Raw genomic sequence first — 20,570 nt, 5'->3', positions numbered from 1 at the left:
GTGCAGAACCAATGGATGCGGAGGGGACAGTAACGCTCACCCAGCCTGTAGGAGAGAGAAGACCTCAGGATCCACAGGACAGGTAGAGCAGGCCGGATATTTGCGGTGTTAAATAAGCCCAGAGTGGCTGGAAAGCCTGGGAAAATCATAACCAGGCACAACAGAAGATCAGAAAGACGCAACATCTTAGATCCACACTGTGCACGCTTGAAGCAGGGCAAACCCGCAGAGGTCTGCGCCAAGACACATTGTAATTAAACTCTGAAAGCTAAACATAGAGAAAAGCCTAGAAAGCGGAGAGAAACCAGCAACATCACACACAGGGAAACGGCAATTCAGCAGAGGTCAAAGGAGGTGCCAGCTATTTCCTGAGTTCTGAAGGGAAGAAAAGAAATAAGCACCATGTCTGTACACAGAACTGCCCTTCAGAAATACACAGGAAATAGAAGCATTCCGAGATGGAGGAAAGTGAAAAGAATTTGTTTTTAGCAGATCTACCCGTGAAGACTGGCTGAAGGTCTTCAGACGTAAGGAAGTTACAACGGGTGGGTTCCAGCAGCTCTGCGGAGATAGATGACAGAGAAGCCGGCACCCTGCACATACAGAGGCTTCTTCCTCCAGCTGAGACTCGGGTGCCATATTTGATGATTAAATACAATTGTCAGTCACCATCTGTCACCCGAGACATGGTGGGAAGAGAGAAGACCTCGAGGGAAGTGGAGATTCCACATTCATCTGAGGTGGCGGGTGGTGGATGAGGAGGGACAGGGACAGGAGGGGGCAGAGGCCATGTCACATGTGTGCCTGTGATTCCCAGAGACACCACACAAATTTAGACTGAAAGTCGCTATGAACAAATCATAACACAATCCTAAGAAATGTTCGTGTAACCCACGGAAAGGCAAAGAAAGGGAGACAGGAGCTAGAGGAGACAGAAAACAAAAATAAAGTAGTAGACTCAAGTTAATGTACCCATAATTATCTTAAATTTGAAGGATTTCCATGTACCAATCAAAATGCAGAGGGTAACAGGGGAACAAAAAATCACCATGCAGCCATGTATTTTTCATAAAAGAAAGTCACTTAAACTCAGTGTCATAAGTGAGCTGAAAAAAGAATAAAAGAAATGTAACATACAAATATTATTTTGTGAAAAGAAGCAACTAGGTTAGTATTTGATGAACTACTCTTCAAAGAAAAAGAAAAAATAATACTGGAGGACAGAGGGACATTACATAATGATAAATCATTTATACATCCAGAAGCCTGGGTGTGTGTGTTCTAACGAAGGAGCCCTGAAACACATGAAACCAGCCCTGATGGAGCCAAAGTACCCAGATGATTTGACACCTCCATCCCTGTCTACAGAAAATCCGTCAGCCTGGAGAAGATCCGAGCTGTCCACAGGTGGCCTCGGAGCTCCCCATGTCACAGAAGCGGTCATTGAAAACTTTACCAACCTGTCCCTGAGCCACAAAACAAATCACAAGAAATTGAAGAGAAAGAAAGCCATACAGAAAGTGTGTTGTCCTGGGAGAGTGGAATCCAACTAGAAATAATTAACAGAAAGACAACAGGAAAATCTCTAAATGTGGATATTATATAACACATCCCCAATGACTGCGTGGCTACAAGAGGAAGTCTCCAGTGAAATTAAAGACCAGCAAGTGAAAAGACTGGGAACACAACAGAACGAAGCACGTGGGCTGCAGCCAGCGCAGGAAGAGGAATTTATAACACTGCGTACCTTCATCAGCATCTCACCCTGAGTTTCCACCTCAAGAAACCAGGAAAAGAAGAGCAACGCATGTCCAAAGCAAAGCAAAGAGGGAGCCAGGGAAAATGAGAACATCAAAGAAACGAAAGGTTCCTTCTTCAGTCAGTAAAATAAAGAGGCCCCTGACAAAAATACAGAGAGGACACAAGTCATCAATATCAGCAAAAAAAGAAGAAAAAAACCGACTGTCCCTACACTCCCAGGCACTGAAAAGACAAGGTCACAGATGCTTGTACGCTCATAAATACCGTAAGTTACAAAGGATGAACAAATTCTTCAAAGACTACAACTATCAAAGCATGTAAAAAGTAAAATGGATTCGAGGCTATGGCCAAGTGGGATAGACCCAGAAATGTTTGACAAGGAAGTCAAGGACTATCAGTTATCCTCTTAGCAAGCTAAAAAAGAAAGTCACCTACTGGTTGGTGGGAACACTAGTAGCATTACCCACTAGCTGATTTTGAGAATGAGTTACATTCATGCATGTGTCTGACTCTTCGTGGCTACTTAACAAATCTGTTAGCTATTTTTATATGCCCTGAATTACAATTCTTATAGGAGCCTAATTCTGTTTTCTGGAGAGAGAGGAAGTAAATGATTTTTTCCTCTGTGTTGCTGGATTTTGTTAGCTGAATTTTGTTGAGAACTGTTGTGACTATATGCATAAGATGTCTTATCCTATAGTTTTATTCTGTTTTGCTATCTTTGTATGCTTTTAGCCTCGTGATAAAATTAGCCTCATAGAAGGAACTAGAAAGTGTATTCTCCTCATATATTTTAGAAAAGTTTGTGGAAGACTGTTAATTCTCCTGCAGATGTTTGGTCAAATTCCCCACTGAGCCATCTAATACTTGGCCTTTGTTGGGAGATGCTAATTAATCACTAATCTGTCTCTTTATGCATTAAAGAGCTATTTGGATTTTCTATTTCTTCGTGAGTCATCTTCCATAATGCATATCTGGCTGGGATTTTACTATTTCACCAAGATAATCTTTTTTTGGCATAAAACCACCACAGTATTCTTTGATGATTTTGTAAAATCGTTAGTCATGTTCTTTCATTCCTAATATTAATCATCTGATTCTTCCCTCTTACAGCTTTGGTCAGTATAACTGAAATTTCCTCAATTATATCGATCTTTTGAAGAATTAACATTTGATTTTCTCTAATGAGTTGTTTATCTCTGTTTCACTTATCTCTATTCCAATTGACACTATTCTCTCTCTTCTGCATTTTGGGTTTCATTTATTTGTCTTTCTTAATTTTTAAGGCAGAAGTTTGGTTATTGATTTATGGTTTCTAATGTGGGCCTCACCTCTATCCCATCAATTTTGATATATTGTGGTTCTCAGTGTGTTTCACAATTGCCCTGCAATTCCTTCTTTGATCCATTGGCTATATAGAATAGTGTCATTAGTTGTCACATTATTGTGAATTTCCCTAACTGTCCCTTCTGCTGTGATTTCTAGTTTTACCTCACCGTGTTGCAGGATGCACGTGGTATGATTTCACCCCTAAGCAATGTCTGAGGCTTTTCATTGCTGGCCTGTGCTCTACTGGAGAATGTTCCGTGGAGTTTGGCATGTGCATTCTGTCATTCCTGGGTTGAGTTGGCCTTCAGTATGGGTGATTCTTCTGTTTCCCTGTTGATCTATTATGCTATCCATTCCTTGGAGTGGAGTCTGTGTCTAACTATTGCTTTGGTATCTTATTTCTTATTTCAGTTCTTTTAGATTTTGCTCCATGTATTTGGGATTCTATTATTAGGTGCACATAAATTTATAAATTTTATGTCTTCTTCATGAGTTGACATTTTTATAAATACAAAATTATAAAATGTTCTCCTTAGTCACTAGTAACAATTTTTGCCTTAAAGTCTACTTTGTCTTTAACCACAAGATAGCTTTCTTGTGGTTAGTTTGCATAATATAAATTTTCCTATATTTTTCTTTCACTATTTTTGACTTTTAAACTTAAAGCATGTCTCTAAAGAGGGTCTAATTGGCTTATTGGTTTTTAAAAATCTATTTTGCCACTGTCTATCTATTAATGAAATGGTTAAATTATTTATATGCATTTAGTTACAAGATTTAAGTGCCCTTTTTCCATTTATATTTCAGATTTCTGTCTTTTTTATTCCTCTACTCCCTGCTGTATTACCTTTTTGGTGTTAAATATTATTCTATCATGCCATTTCATTCTTTGTGAATTTCATTTTACTATATTTTTGTTACTTTTTTAGTGAGCCTCAGGAACTTAAAATTAACATGTTAATTTAAAACCACATAGCTTGCATTTGCAAAGATGAAAAAGTTTAGGAAGATGTAACAGATGGTGGTAATAGCTGTGTAACACTATGAACTCACTCCATATCACCAAATGTCACCAGTTGGAATTAGTATGCAGGGGCTACACTCCATCTCCTGGTTTGCTGCATTGCTCTGTTGGTTGGTTTAGTGACCTTTCTGCAGTCTACACGCCAAGGGTGCAGCCGCGATGCTACTCCTTTAGCTGGATCAGCTGAAGGCAGCCCTCAGATTTCCTTAAATAGCCAGCCAAGCCAATAGAACCAGCCAAGTCTTCAGGTGCTGCGAGCTGAGCACTACTGGTCTCCCTCAGCCCTCACTATCTGGTGCAGAGCACCCCAAGGTCAGCCAGGGGCGCAGGAAGCGAGGTCCTCCACGGGTCTGTCCAGCACGTGGCTCTCCCTGCCCGGGTACGTGGCCTCACACATTCCCAGAAGCAGGGCAGAGGTTTTCAAAGCCACTTACAGACATCTCAGAGTTTCTTTTGAAATTTTTTGGCTCACTTCATGTTTCTTGAACTATTGTTCCTATTTCAGGCATCCTGGATCTTAAACAATTATAATCCTTTTTTTTCTAACAAATGCTCCAGGGACAGGATTTTGTGCATTGAGCAACCCTCGAATAGGGGCAAAGGTAATCGGAGTGAGCGGGACTTTTTAAGATAGTTCAGTGATAGTGGTGCTTCGTGAATGAGGCTTTCTAGGAGCTCACAACCCTTCTTTCCAGCCTATTAAGTTCTTTTCCACATCTACCATGGCCCAGTGGCTCCTACTTCTCAAGGCTCACGGGAATAGGACGAATGAAAACACCCCAAACCTTGCTGTTCTCATTGAGATTCAGACCATTTTTTCCCTTGAATAAATGCCCCTTGGGTAGTTTCAAGTCTTTGGTTAATTTCCAAAGATCTGAAAAAGTTAATTTTAACATAGTTTGCCCGTGTTCTAGTTGTTTCTAAGAGGAGACCCTTTCTTCACCAATCTGGAGGAGAAACTTCCCATGAAGTCTGTTCTATAATAATAGGTTTGCTAATTTATCAGGAGGACATTAAAATCATTAATATGAGTTTAGAAATAGAGGAGACAAAATTGAAAGAGCGAAGGGAATTATAGAAAAATTCACAGTAATACTTGAGGCTTTCTAAAACTGTCTTCTCAGTAATTGACAATATGAGAGGATAAAATATCACGAAGGATATTTTGAACAACTTGGAAAATTAAAAATACATTTTTCTGTTGGATTTTATAGGATGCTATCTCCATCAGTTGCAGAATACATGTTGTTGAAAAGTCTACATGGATCTGGGCATAGCAATGCACGCCTGTAATCCCAGCACTTGGGAGGCTGAGGCAGGAGGATTGCCGAGAGTTCAAGGCTAGCCTGGAATATACAGTGAGATACTGACTCAGGAAAAAAAAAGTCCACATGAAACATTCATCAAAAGATACTGTTTGCTGGGCCCCAACCATCAACACGTTTATAAGAGTTAGAACAACAAAATATCTAACTACAGCAGAATTGAGCTATACAAGAAAAGAATTTAGAAAACTTCCAAAATAGTTGACAATTAAACAACATTTAAATAAAACAACTTGTGAATTAAAGAAGAAATCATGAGGTAAGAGAAATCAGAAAATGTTTGAATTTTTATAATTGAAAATTCAACATATGCATGTCACAAGATGAACAAAAGCAGTGATTAGAACAGAATTGTTAGCCTTAAATATTTGTGTTGGGAGAAAAGGAAAATGCAAAACTGACTGTCTTTAGAAAGCTGCAAAAAGGAGAAGAGTAAACAAAAGCCAAAGTGATAGAAGGAAAAAAGAAAAAGCCAAAAATCAATGAAATTCAAAAATACACATAGTGCAGAAAACTAACAAAGCTAAGATTTGCGTCAAGATGAATAAAATTAGTAAATTCCTGAGACTAAAAAAAAAGAGGATTACACAAGTGACCAACACCATGAATAACAAAGAGACTGTCACTATAAATCCTAAAAGGATAATAAGAGAAATTAATGAATAATATTATGCCATTAAGTCTGACAACTTGATGGAGACAAATTCTATAAAAAAAAAAAAATACAACTTGCCAAAACCAACAAGAGATAAAATAGGAAACCTGCATACTCCCGTGTATATTTAAAAACTTGAATTCATTGTCAAAAATTTCCCACGAGGAGCTCTCTGAGCCTGGATAGATTCGCAGATACAGACTGTGTAAAACTCAAGAAAAGAATACCAACCTTACACAAACTCTTTTAGAAACCGAAAGTGGGAACACCTCCAAGTGGCTAAGGCTGGTGTAACCTTGATAGCAAAACCAAACAGAGATGTTACAAGAAAAGGAAACTGCAGGTTTCTAAAGATACAGACCCAAAATTCTTCACAAGTTTGAACAACATGGGTCTAACATCTGGGGACTTCAGGCACTGGTCTTCAGACGACACTGTATGCCATGTATCAAGGAGAACAGAAGCCAAGGACCCACAGCGGCAGCCATGGCAGCGAGTGAGGAGGAGAGCAGTCCTCAGGGACCAGGCACTAACAGGTACAGGGTAGAGGCCCCTGGGAAGGAGGAAGCAGCCTCCAGGGACATCAGAAATGGCTGTGTTGGTTGGCTTTCTGTTACTGCAATACAATAGTTGAGGTAAGTGACACAAAGATAAAGGTTTACTTTGAGGTTCCTGCCCACAATCAAGCAGATCCTTTGTTCTAGGGCTCTGGAGAGGGCAGCAGGTAATGGTGGGAGCAGGATTCAGGAAGAGGATGGGCCGGGGCCCCATGCTCTCTCTCGAGGGCCTGACACCATGGGCCTCTCTTCTTCCCTTGGATCCCTCCTGAAGGGCTCACCCAGTTCTAAGACACTAAGCTGAGTACTGAGCTTTTAGTACAGGGGGCTTCAGGGAGACTAAGCCAAATGTATGCTTCAGAAAGTGGCCACTCTAGAAACAGAAGGATGTGGCCCTGAGGCCAGGAGGAACATGGCGGCTTGGAGGACGGGAACACTCAGCCTATCAGGAGGAAGGAGGTGGTCACTGCATGGGGGAAGTGATAGCAGTGTTACAACATGAGGGAGGTCACCCTATGTCCTTCTTGAGGCCAAGGAGAGGCACAGGGTTTACACAGAGGGAGGACGGGTGACATTTATATTCCTCAGGCCCTCCAGTGGGGGTGGAAAAGAAATGGGTGAGGACAGAAGCAGGGCAGGGCCAGGAGACAGCATCACAGTCCAGATGAGAGAGGGACTCAGGGTCAGAACACAGTCCACACCTGTAGGACAGCACCATGAGGACAGGAGCCAGCCGTGGGTGATGGAAGGACACAGGCCACACACGATTCAGGCACAGGGTTGCTACGTCATAGTGCCTTACACTCTGGCCCTCACTGATTCATAGTCTACCCATGGCTGTGGGCCATTTTGGGAGGGCTTGAGAGTGCATGTGAGGGTCCCCCTGCAGGTTAGGGTGGCACAGGTGGCAGTGAGCACTGAGGCCAAGCCCTGAGGTGGGAAGGGTGCTTCCTATTGGATGGGTGGCCAGGCGTGATGGCGGCGAGCAGTTGTGAGGTGGACAGGAAGGCCAACCCCTCCATCTCCCTGACAGCCATTGAAGGTCATGACCACGATGGAGCTGTCACAGCCTCCTCAATCCAGGCCCTGCCACGGTCTCTCAGGAGCAGCTGGGAAATCATGCGGACAGCGAAGATCGGGAAGCAGCAGCCCCGTGGCTGATAACCCTGAATTCACTCCTTAGCCCCCGTAAGCCACGGTCACACTGTGGTTCCTCCTGGGGAGGCCACGAAAGTCACAGCAGCAACAGGCTTAGCCCAACAGCTGTGTGGAAGTGAAGGAGCTGTCCATGAAGCAGCCCCTTTCTGGGTTCCCCTGTGCCTGTGTGCTAGATGTCCTAGGACTCGCTGGAGATAGCAACCGAGCTGCAGGACCTGGCCCACCCTGCCACCTTCCAGAAGTCCTCCAGAGGTCCAAAATACAGGCAGTGTGCTCAGGACTGCTCCTGCTCTCTACAAGTAGCACCCTCGTGGCCTCAGGGTCAGAGGAGCAGAGGCCCTCTGGTTCACACTTGGGCTGAATGAGCCTTGAAAAAGGCTGATGGGTGGGGAGGGCAGAGGTGGATGCGGGAGTGTGGCTTGGACACACTCTGGTTACCAGCTGTGAAGAGTTCCCAGATGTGCAGAGCCTGGGCCCAAAGCTGCCACCACTGAGGGGAGAGCTGAAGCCACGGCTTGCAACCTGAGGCTGTCTGTGAGGCTGTGGCAGGGCCTTGAGGGGCCATCACGACTGCAGAAATCCAGGGTGGAGGCTGGCGGGGTAGCTCAGAGCCCCTGGGGGCAGTGACACTAAGGACCATAACACCAGGAGCTGTGGTCCCAAGAGCCAGGAGCCACAAGCACACAAAGCCCAGGGCCACTGAGCTCAGGGAGCAGCCCTTACCAATGGGAAGCTCTGTCCAGTGAACAGAAGGATCCCAGTAATGAGTCACAGAAGGGTTGTGGGGAGACAATGTTCACAACCATGCTGACTTCCTGTTGTCTGAGAGCAAGGTGGCAGAGGTGACAGGATCTGGGAGAGGGTGCAGACTCTGTCACCCTCCCTTGCCTCCCGATAGGCACTGCAGATGGGTTCTCCACCAGGAGCACAAGGGAGAAAGATTTTCTGCCTGTGACCCAGTTGCATGGTGCAGTTGGACATAACAGGCAGCAGCCATGTGCTGGGTTCTTCCTGCATGAGTCCAGGGAACTGCATGGCCAAGGAGGGTGTGGGAGGGTCTACAGGTTTGGGAAGGACTTGGACAAGCTCCTGAGCAGAAAGTGGTTCTGAAGACAGGGATTTGGGTCCTTCTGGGACCCACTCTGAGCCAGTGCCCCCTCTATGGTAGGCCTGGCCATTTCTGAACCCTACTTTCTCAGGGGACCCTTGGAAACAGCCAGCATGCTCAGGTGGGGCCAGACAGGGTTCCTCCATGTCCATGCTGTGTGGTCTTAGGGTTCATTATGATGGTCACTGCCTTGGCCTCCCCATCTGTGGCATGAGGACCAATGCCTTGCCCATGTGCTGAGGACCAGGTGCCCCACCTGATGGCACACATGGGTGCTAGGGGGACGAGACTCACTCACTGCATGGAGCATAACTCATGCTTTATCCCTCCACTCCTGCCAAAGACTTAGACCGCTGGAATTTTTCCAGAATTCATTGCATAATATTTAATAGTCGAAAACTAATTTAAGCTAAAAGCCTTCATCTAGTTAACAAGGGCAGTGGTTCTCAGGAGCCCAGTGGCTTTGGCACCAGCTCATGGGTCAGGAGCTTAGCAGCCCCAGTGTCTCACTCACTAACCCAAGTGGATCGGGCATGAGGTGACACAGCAGTTCAGCACCATTACACATTCTTGGGGCCTTGAGGGTCCTGATTCCTGGGAGAAGGTGGGGATAGTTCAATGATTCCAGCTGATTGCAGTTGGCATGGCTTTGCCAAATAGCAGTGCTGCACAGGTTTGCATGTTTCTCTTCAAATGAAACTGAGAGTTGAGCCCAGAGCAGTGTCATAAGTGCTTCTGGATACAGCAGATCTTTTCATAAGCACCATTATGTAGGGAGCTTGGCTGTCGGTCTGTGGGGTGAGGCCCTGCAGGGTCTGCTAGGTGACTCAGAGCTGTAGGGGTGTGTATATGTGTGCACAGCTGTGGAGGACTAGAACCTCTGCCCCAGACACCAGGAGACCAAAACCTAAGGGTGCTCATTTTATGTACAATGGTGTTGTGGTACCTAGGACCTTTGTACAGCCTCCCATGTGCTGTTGATCACTCTCCCCCTCACAGTATTGAACACTAAGGTCCTGCAGTGGGAATAGTGGTTGTGAATAGTCTTCCACATTCAGTACAGAGGCAGTTTTAAAAAACAGAAAAGATCTGGGAAGATGGTGGATTGATCGGTAGCAAAGTAGAGAGCCTCTTTCAGAGAAACAACTCAGAAGCTAGAATGTAACATCATGGAGAAGACCAGATGAAAGGAGAGGGGTTTTCATGACCCAGGAAGAAACAAGAAAAAAGAAAGAAAGAAAGAAAGAAAGAAAGAAAGAAAGAAAGAAAGAAAAGAAGGAAGGAAGGAAGGAAGGAAGGAAGGAAGGAAGGAAGGAAGGAAGGAAAGAAGGAAGGAAAAGCGTGGATGGAAGGCTGGAACTGACATGTGCTCACTGGAGCTGAGCCCACGCTGTACTGGGCACCTTGGATCCAGATGACTTGCAGTCGCGCTGAGGTCTCAGTAGCACTGGAATCGGGAGTTGGTGAGCCCAAGGCCCTTGGTGGGAGGATGCACCAAAACGGAGAATGGAATCAGCATGGAGAGCTGCATTAACCTGCAGTGAGTGCTAGGAATTTGGTCCTGCAGAGAGGGTGACTGGCTGGATGACATATTGGGCAGGATGAGCCTGAACCTGGAACCACAGTGGCATCAGTTAGCCGCCCCTGGCCCAAAGAGGACTGGTGGGAACTGCTTGGGCTGGGTCATGCCCCTGGTCAGGACCCAATAGCCAGGATGAAACTGTCCCAAGCCTGTGACATCCACACAGCACAGACTAACGTGGTGAAGGCACTTGCTGGTTGACTGGCTAAGAGGAGAAGGGCCAGTCCACATCGTGCACCTCACAGATCAACAGTAACCTGGAGAGGGCAGCAATCCCCTAGCCAGCACACTTCAGAAGAACAATAAGCAATACGGAAAGGACCTGACATCTCCACTATACACCTGTCTGAAAGAAACCAGATGCATGACAAGAGAAAGAAACAAGAAAAAGCCTCCAGCAGACAATCCAGGGAAAATAAGTCCAGGAGAGGTAAATACAGAAGCGATCAAAGGCAGCAAATATGCAATATCAGACATGGCATCAGCGGACATAAAGAAATACCTGTGTGAGATCATAGATGAACTTAAAACTGAAAGTCTCATTCAAGTAAAGCAGGATATAAGGAGACTAATAAAAGAAATGCTAAGCACCTCTCAAGAAGACACAGATGGAAGAATGAAGGAACACAGAAAAAGGAGAGAAACCTTCAATGAAGAATATGTAAAAATCTAGAATTCATGAAACAGATCCAAAGGGATTACCAGTAAATTAAAAACTCCATTGAAAGCTGGTAAAATTCCTTGACAGAAACTGAAGTTAGACTTTCAAAACTTGAAGATAGGTTTTCAATGTGTGATCATGAAAGGAAAGATTTCTTAAAAACAACAAGGAACCAGGAAGTAGCAATACAAAGGCTAGAAGACAACAAGAGGATCTATAACTTAGGAATAAAAAATGTGAGTGAAGAAGCAGGAGTAAACACAAATGAAATACAAAGTCTATTCACAGAAACAATTAGGGAAAACTTCCCAAGCATAGGAAAAGGAAATGATATTCAGATATATGAGGCATGCAGAACTCCAGCCTGCTGCAATCAAAACAGATCTACACCCAGACATACAATAATCAAGATCCCAGAAATTTATTCCAGAAACAGAATATTAAAATCTGTCAGAGAAAAGAAGCAGATCACCTATAAAGGAAAACCCATCAAAATCACAATAGACTTCTTGACACAAACCATCAAATCAAGAAGAGCTTGGAGTAAACTATTCCAAGCCCTGAAAGAAAATAATCTCTAACCCAGATTGATGTACCCTACAAAACTGTCTCTCAAAGTTAATAGAGAAACAAGATGCTTCCATGACAAAGAGGAACTGGGGGAGTTAGTGACCACCAATCTAACCTTACAAAAGTTACTGAAGGACATTCTAGAGAGAGAGAAAAAATTTGCCAGGCTTCCAGGAACAGTGGCAGAGAGACCTCAATGAATGGGGCAGACTGTGGAATAAAGGAGAAAATTGGACAACCAGTGGCAGAAAAATAGCATAGCAGAGATGAAGCAGAGAAGATTGGCTGCAATCTCTAACACAGATGGCCTTGATATACTAACAAAAAGAAACACAGGCAGAGTAAATCAGGAGATAGGGTCCATCAAGATGCTCTGAATAGGAAATATAATCAAAGAGGATTTATGAACTGAAAGTCAAAGATGAGAAAACAATGCTCTATGTGACAGGGAACCAGAGAGAAATGGGGGTAGCTCGTCCAGCAGCTGCAGACAGGTTGGAAAGACATGACACTTTTGTGCAGTGGAGAACCAGTCAGTTATAAGAAAAGAAAACCTTGAGGCTTTAGTAGGTAAAGGAATACAACTCAAGATTAAGCTCAGGGGTAAAAAGGGTCAGAACTACTTAGGTAGATGGCAGGTTGCCCCACTAATCTAAAAGCTAAAGGAGTTAGTGGGACCCAAAATGTACAAAGCACCTTGTGAAATTGAAAGGGGAGGAACTGTCTTTAAAAAAAAGGAAGGCAGAGGACATTGTTAATAGTGCATCAAGTTTAAAATCCACATTATTCTTATCACTCTGTTTCGTTTGATTTTATTCTGTTACAGTCTGTTTACTTGTATTAGATTTGAGAACACAGACAGCTATTCCAAAAATATACAGTAACTACCTTTAATTTCCTATTAACTTAAACTGAAGCCCTGTATTATTTACATTGTCTTACTATGACTGATCTTATTTGAATCTGGTTTGTTAGATTGTTTTGTCTGAACTGGTTTTTTTTGAATCTGATATGCTTGATAGTATCAAGTCTGAGAGTAGAGGCAACTACTTTGAAGACGACAAGATTCAATAGGATACCGATTCCAGTTTGATTATTAATTGATTTTGAAGTCCTATAATCTCTCCAATGTTTTGTCTTTAATATTGCTATGTAGTGCTATATTCAATTGTACTATGCAATTCTATTGAAAATAGCAAGGGACATCATAGTAACTAATGTAGATCACCTAGTATTGTGGTCTTATATCTTTTTTGTCTTTCTGGGAATTTGTTTTGTTTTGATTTGTTTTTCCCTTTAATACAGAAAGGTTAGGTATACGTGTAGAGACTCATGCATGTGTAGAACTTCTAAACAGTTTACAAGAATTGATTATACAATGCATGGTGTAATGAACAGATACTTTGAAGAAAAAGAGACACTAAGGTACCCAGTGCTAATTCCATAGCATTGTGATATAAAACCTAGCAATACTATTATTCTTTGTTCAGAGTGATATTAGTTCTTTTTTGTTTTGTTACGTGTTTCAATATATGTGAAGGTATGGACAGCTGTTTTGAAGAGCACGAGAGACATTATGGTAGCCATTGTTGATTTCCCGATTGTCTGGTCTTGAAGACCTAAAATGCCTTCATCATCCTGTTCTGATCAGTTTAATACTATTTTGTTTGGTATGAATTCACTGTGTGTGAAGATATGGACAACTATTTGGAAGAAAACAAGAGACAATATGGTAGACAGTGAAGATCTCTGGTGGTCTTGCTTTGAAATCTGTGTTTCTTAAGTTCTTTTCTTATGACCTGCTTTGTTCTGTTTTGTTATGTTTAATTTTACCCTCTTTAAAATAAAATAAAACCAAAAGTACACACACACAAAAATCCCATGAGGTTGAACCGCTGATGCAGAAGTGAGAAGTGACAGGTGTGAAAAGCTGAATCACAAGCCCTGTTAACAATACAAGGTGGTGAGGGCCATGGGACACAGGTGACAGTGACAGGTGTGGCCAGAAGAGGAGCGTGTATCATTAGCACTCGGGGTTGCATAAGAATTCTTCCCCGTGCTTACCCTGCTTCTGTGAGTCTGTGCATGCCTGGTGGTGGTGAGGATTAGGGGGCACAGCTGCATGTGACACCCAAATGCCACCAGGTTGAGAGGATGTGAGAGGCTGGGCCAAGGTGTTCAGGAAGAGGATGGATGGTGTCTGCACCCAGGCAGGGCAGCCAGAGCTTCCAAGTGCTTCTGAGGAGTTTGGAATTTTACGTGGCTCTCCTTGGTGGACCCCATCATGATGAGCGCAGTTCTGTGCAGGAAGAGGGAGCAGGGGTGCCACACATACAGTGTGCACCTCTGGGCAGGCTGCCAGGTGTCCACTGCCCTATGTTCTCCCCAACAGGGAGGCCTTTGGGGATGAGGATTAGCTGAACTCCTTCTGCTCTCCTCGAGGACCACATCTCTTGCCTCGAGAAGGGTGCCAGACTGTGTTCAGGAGGATTCACAGTGCAACAGTCATCTCCATGTGGCCAAACAGAAGACCGTTCCTCTTCCAGAAATACGAGCCGATTTGCCAGCCTTTGGCATATTTCTCTGTGACTGGGGGCTCTCACTGAAGTGCTGCGACTGAGAACAGGTACGGACAGAGGCCCCTGAGAAACCAAGATGACTCACCTGGAAAGATGTCTTTTGCTGCAGGATGGCGAGCCGGGCCCCTGGAGGCAGAGCTGGAGCACAGCCTCTCCCACAGGGGCAGAGATGCCCTGTGTCAGGCTCCAGTCAGCACCTTACCCTCTATGTGCTCAAGCCGCCTTCCTGTTCTCAGCAGCCAAGATCATTCTGCTCAAATAATCCAAGATACCCATATGCATTTCCTGAACGTCATTGGCTCTAGTATGGAGAAGCAACAGTGGGGTGAATTACAGGCAGAGAATTCACTCCAAGCCAGCCTCTGCTGAAATCCTGGGCCTACCATTAGGAAAGCTGCCCATAATGTTTACTGAAAAACAGAAAACAGTTCTCAAGGCCTTCGGAGGAGGATATGTAAAGAGACGGAAATGGAGAGATATGTACTTATTAGGGTGTTCTGAATATGCTTGCAATAGCAAACGCCGGACCTTTGGGGAAAGTTCTTACTCAGGGCGACAGGAGCATCCTGCGGTTTTAGTCTCTCTCATTCCACTTGCTTTGGTCCTCATGGGGCCTCCGGTTTCCGTCCCTGAATCTACTGCCATGCAGATTTAACCACCAGCAGAGGCCCCTCAGGACCTTGCATTAATGAAATGTTCTCCAGGAAAACAGTGTCAGAACACAAACAAACAGTGCTGGGCATGCCCTCGCCAGCCGCCACTAACCTCCTGTGTGATCTCTGGCTTCTGTTCAGTAATTGCATTTATTTTGACTTCATTTAAAAAATGCAAGCAATGGAATTCCACTTGGTTTCAAGTTCAAAGGTTTACAGCCCAGAGACAGCAAAGAGTGGGGTGGTGGTGTTCCTGTCACTGGTCAGAAGCCCTGTCAGTGCAAGAGGTTTGCCTGCCGAGGAGCTAAGAGTTGCCCCTCATATTTTCTTAGCAGTTTACCAACAGTTTACAACACTCTTCACAATTATTTTTCTCCTAGAGCTTTGCACTCACTGTGTAGCTGGTTGCAATGTTTTTTAGGTCTCCAGTCTCATTTTCCCAGACTTTGAGAGAATGAAGATAAAGTGCTTCAGAAGCTGCGCAGATGGAAATTGCAGCCTTTCACATAAGAAGCACCCATGAGCTTAGAGCCCCATCTCATGCCGGGTCCACAACACACAGGTGCTGCCTGTTAGGTCCCAGGGTTTCAGCCACAAAGGACCTATCAGGGAGGCGCAGCTTACAGCTTCACTGCACACAGGAGTGCTCTAGCCCAGTTGGGAAATCACAGTGTGGGAAGCACTGTTACCAGATGCAGCTTATAATCCTTCCAAGGCGGTCAGAGCCCCATCGCCAGGTGTCTCTATGGCCTGTGCCCTCTGGGTCTCCACCACCAGGAGAGTGGCACGCCGGGCAGGATTCTGACAAGGGATGGAACTCTGAATTATCCCCCAAAGCTCACCAGATGATAAAACCACATAAAATTGCTACTGAACTGCCACGGAGAGATGAGAACACTAAGGTACAGGCGGTTGCCCCTAGACAAAGTGAGGATAACTACATATGAGCTGGATGCTGCACAGGGGTGACCAAATGGTCCAGCCTGTGGTTCAATCAGTGAACCAGGTGATGAGACGTAGCCCAAGAGAAGAACAGGGCTGGAGCTGACTGTGCACTTGAGGGAGGACTAGAGGTGCAGAGTGAGCCAATGCAGGCTGCACACAGAGCTTTTGTTGTGGGACACGGTGTTGCCAGAGCTGGTGGGTGATGTGGACGAGTGCTGTAAACATCTCTGTACCCCAGCTGCCAGCACAGCGCCAGGCTTGGAGGGTGCCGATCATGCAGGCCATCTGGGAGCTCCACTGTTGGTTCTGGGCTTCTTAGTGGCAGGACTTTGAGGTCACAGGGTCCTCCCCCTCAGAAGCACTGTGGGTTCCAGGCATTGCTCAGGATGCCCACCTCACTGACGCCCTCGGTGATAGTCACTCTGTATCGATCCTGCCTTCATAATCATGCTCTTCTTGAAAGTGCTCCTGTTATACCAGGAGTTGGAAGCAGAGGCCCTCCTGGCTGACCCCAATGGGTTTCCTGCTTTTAGTACTTTCAGGAGAGGCTGTGGCCTTCAGTGTGACATCTGTGACTGTTTTATATTTCTTCTACTTACTGTCATCAGAAGAGGGCAAGAAAAATCATGTCCTTCATGGTCCAGATTGAAAAAAATACTTATCCAGATCAGGTGTGATGCAAGCACTGAATCACAGCTTCATATAAATGGGGCCGTATCTGGAATGATGCTTTTCTTCGAAATTAATGGTTGTGTGAGAGATGAAGTGATGTCATGGTCATCTGCGTGAATTGTCATTGTTCTCTCCCCAGGAAGCTTCTGGAAACAACTCACTGAGCCCAGCCTGGTGCCTTCTTTCCTACTCAAGCTGACACTTTTGTAATCCTCTCTGCCACGGAATTTTCAAACAGCAACTCAGGTAAATGTGAGGGCTAGTGTTTCAGGAAAATAAAATTGATCACAATTGCATGGGATATACTTGGCTAGTGTAAACAAAGAGAAAAAAAGAGACAGGCAGACAGACAGAGAGAGAGAGAGAGAGAGAGAGAGAGACAGGAAGAGGAGGCATAATGATAAAACACTAAGCAGCAGAGAGTAGCAAACTATTTAAGATGCAGGCCTCAAATTTTTTAAGAAAATATTAAGAATAAATCCACATTACTGTTTTTTAAAATGTCTGTGAAATAAACTATTTGCTATATGAATAAAAATTCCAAGATTAACTAAAGAATCATGACACATGAATGGAATGATGGTCTAGAGATAGAGGGTCCAGGAAGATGGGAAGGTTATCTCTGCAGTATTGGTAAGTTTTAAATGCTGGCAATGTTCAAATGATCTTTAACAAATTGTTCTGGAGAATTTGGAAATGTGAAAATCTTCCCTGTTGCCTTTCCATGTTAGCATAGCTGTGACATCTAAACCTGAGGTAGAAAACACAGATCAGGTTGGGTTTTCCTCAGCAATGATTGGTGGGGCACATATAAGACCAGCAGCAGGCACTCAGCAGTGTTTTGCAGACTGGCTGTCCATGCGTCATTCTTCAGCAGGGATGGTTGGCAGGTGAAAGGTAAACCCAACAGCATAACCATTAAGAGGAACTGGCAAAAGGGAGATGATACTCATTCGTTTCAAAACCTGTCAAGGACACTCAAGAGATTTCAACACAGATTCTTATGAAGATTGGAGAAAACTCAGCCACACGAGTGACAATGAATATTTAACAAGACCTGAAACACAGGGAACATGTCATGGAGCAGGTCCTGTAGGGTCCTTTTGCAATCAGACACAGGGAGGGGGTCCAGTGCGGTTTTCTGTCCTTGCGGAAGTCTTGTCCACTACGCTAAGGTGTCGCTGTCCCTGGGCATGACCAGAGTGGTCCCCTGGGAGAAGGCAAGGCCTCAACTTGCCCTGGTGATGGGGTCATTTCTGGACTTGTCACAGAAAATCTTCTCAGGGTATGACAGTGAGTGCCAGAGGCGGGTGAAGGAAAAACACACTCTAAGAACGTGGGGTCTGGAGTGTTGTGGGGTGTCTAGGATGTGTCCCTGTGTCCCTCAGACACCCATCTGGTGGGGGGTGGAAACTGCAGACCAGCTTGATGTATCAGGAAGCCCGGGCCCAGTCCCCAACCTCATTGTGTCTTTAAGACTCAGGAGTTGTTTTCACAGTGATTTTCCTAGTAGACAAAAAAGCATCGTGCTCTTGGATAACTTGGTGTCCTGAAGCTGCAACTTTGCTTGAAAGTACAATTTTGAAGGTAAGATGTGTCCTTGTCTCCTTTATGGTCACCTTATTTTCCTGCCCCACCCTAAGAACTGTGGCCCTAACTAAGCATGCAAAGGCCAGGGTGTTGGCCAGGTGGCCAAGTCGATGGCAGTGGTCTCGTGGTGGTGGCAGGCAAGGAAAGTTAGTGGGTCACGTGCCTTTTGATCCTGTGTGTGGGGTTGAATTTTGCACCCCCAGTGAATGTGTGAAGTCCTGATGCTCAGGACTTCAGAATCTGACTGGGCTTGGAGTCAAGATCTCAAAAGAGGTAATGCAGGTACAATGGGTCGTGATGCTGGGTCCTAACCAGCATGACCGGTGTCCTATAAGAGGAGGAGATCCAGACACAGAGCACCACGTGGAGGGTGACCCTAGGAAGACACAGGGGAAGATGCAAGCCGGGAAAGAGGGCTCAGAAGCAGCCAGTGCTGCCACTCTCAGATCTTAGGGTTCTTGTCTCCATAATGCTGTGAAGTAACATGTCACTAGTGTCACTCAGCTCTCAGTCCCTATCATGGCACCCATCCCTTCTCCACTGTCCCTGAGCCATAGTTAGTGCCTGGCATCTGGACTCCAGCTGTTCAATCCCAATGCAGACACCCATGTCTGGTGACCTCTCTGCTGTGGGGACATCTAGTGACACAGGGCAGTGAAACCTGGGCACAGCCACTGGGCTGGCCCAAGCATCATCTGTTATAAAACTGTGAAGTGAGGCTGTGTGCCTTGGCTGAGGACCACAATGGTCACCACTGAGAAACTGGCTTTTCTTTTCAAGTCCAATAACCTCTGAACTTGCAGAATCTCTCTCTCATTCTCTTTCTCTCATTCTCTCCTCCCCTTCTAGCTCCCTGCCCTTTGTCTCTGGTGACTGCTGTCTGACCTGCAGCTGCTTCCCCTTCCCAAGTCCGTGAGGTCATTCTTGGAACCGGCGTCCATCTCCCCAGTGGCCCCATAAAGTGGGCTCCTTCAGCCTCTCCAAGGTCCGAGCCTCCTGCCTGCTGGACCCACACCAGGCTGCACACTAATGGCGTCGGCAGGCACAAGACGTATTTCTTAGTACTCTGACTAAGGCGCTGAGACCACGTTGCTCTAATGAGGAGCAGATGAGCGGCACACAGGGAGCGGCACACAGATGAGCGTAGCCAGAAATCCAGGGAAGCTGAGAGAGAGAGGAAAACACCAATATTGCCAAATCCCCTGGAGCTGCAGTTCACACACATTTCATTCAGCTATGGCCTGCATGCTGGTAACTCAGTGACAGTGCCCCACTGGAGTGCAGACCATGTTCGGCTGAAAAAGAAACCAGTGCCATGGAGCATTTGTCACTGTGGGACACTAGAGTCTGTCTCATTGTCTGGGAGCTGAAGAACTACACTCCATGAACGTTGCTGTCATCCAAACCAAAGCTGTGACTCACTGCCCTGTGGGAGCTGGGTGGGACAGGAGGCAGCAAGAATCCTACAGTGTGATGTCTCTGTTCAAATACTGTCACATACAATTGCTCTGCCACGAGGGCTGGTGCTGGGGACACACGGCAGACACATGGGCAGCAAGCTTAGAGTAGTCCCTGCAACTGTGCAAGCGCTGGGGAAACCAAAGACCCCAGCTGGAAGCCACTGAGCTCCTGTCACCTCTTCTTGTGCAGGGGACAGGGCAGCCTCCGGGGTCCACAGTGATGAGCACACACCAGATCCAGGCATTCACACCCAGCCCCATCCCATGAGGAGCAGGAGAAGGGGCACTGGAGACCTACGGCTGCCTTTTCCCAGGCTGCACTAGGCTCCTCCTATGCTTGAATAACCTGCACCTCAGTCCGCTGCCCTCAGCTCTGGAATGCGTGCCTGCAAATCCATAGACGTTGGCATAATGGGAGCTGAAAATATTATTTAAAGAGTATACATACTCTGAGCATCTTTAAAGCCTCCAGATCATTTTCTCTTATTTTTTAGTCTTTTTATTCTGTCATCAAATGAAATTGATTTATTAAGGAAATTAGAAAAATACAGAAAAGCAAAAGAATAACAACAAAACTCTCCAATCCACTCACAGTGGGACACATATGCCTTCCTCATGAAAACTAAATTAGACAAATCACACTGTTTGTCTGAGAAGCTGTCCCTGAAAAGCTTCAGCTGAGCTTGTTCTAGTGTCTGGCTGCTGCCTGCAGAGTGGAGAGAGCAGGCTGAAACGCGGTCTCCCTTTCAGACATGAGAATGAGTTCCAGGAAAACTTTCTTTCTTGGAGAATGCCATGGCGTGAAATACGCATTTGGTCTTCTTCCTGCTTCTGGGCATGCAACGCCTGACATTTTTGGGATCTTTAAAGAGATATGTGGTGAGGCCAGTGGCCTGGGTGGTTTGGGATGGGGCCAGGACACTCTCAGGGCTGTAATTGCA

General features: G+C 45.3%; 1 long non-coding RNA gene across 1 annotated transcript; it reads left to right on the top strand.

The window, feature by feature from the left end:
- The first annotated feature begins 6,413 nt into the window (after positions 1–6,413).
- Positions 6,414–20,270, top strand: LOC134472428 (uncharacterized). The gene is made up of 3 exons (XR_010042237.1): positions 6,414–6,729; positions 16,719–18,166; positions 19,019–20,270. It is a non-coding gene; the product is annotated as an uncharacterized LOC134472428 (long non-coding RNA).
- Positions 20,271–20,570: the final 300 nt, after the last annotated feature.

The sequence above is a fragment of the Cavia porcellus genome, unplaced genomic scaffold (genome assembly GCF_034190915.1).
Source record: "Cavia porcellus strain 051 isolate PalLab524CR breed Dunkin Hartley unplaced genomic scaffold, mCavPor4.1 scaffold_23, whole genome shotgun sequence".
NCBI classification, from domain to species: Eukaryota; Metazoa; Chordata; class Mammalia; order Rodentia; family Caviidae; genus Cavia; species Cavia porcellus.
Note: the sequence above shows the minus strand (reverse complement) of the source record. Positions and strands in the feature narration are given on the sequence as shown.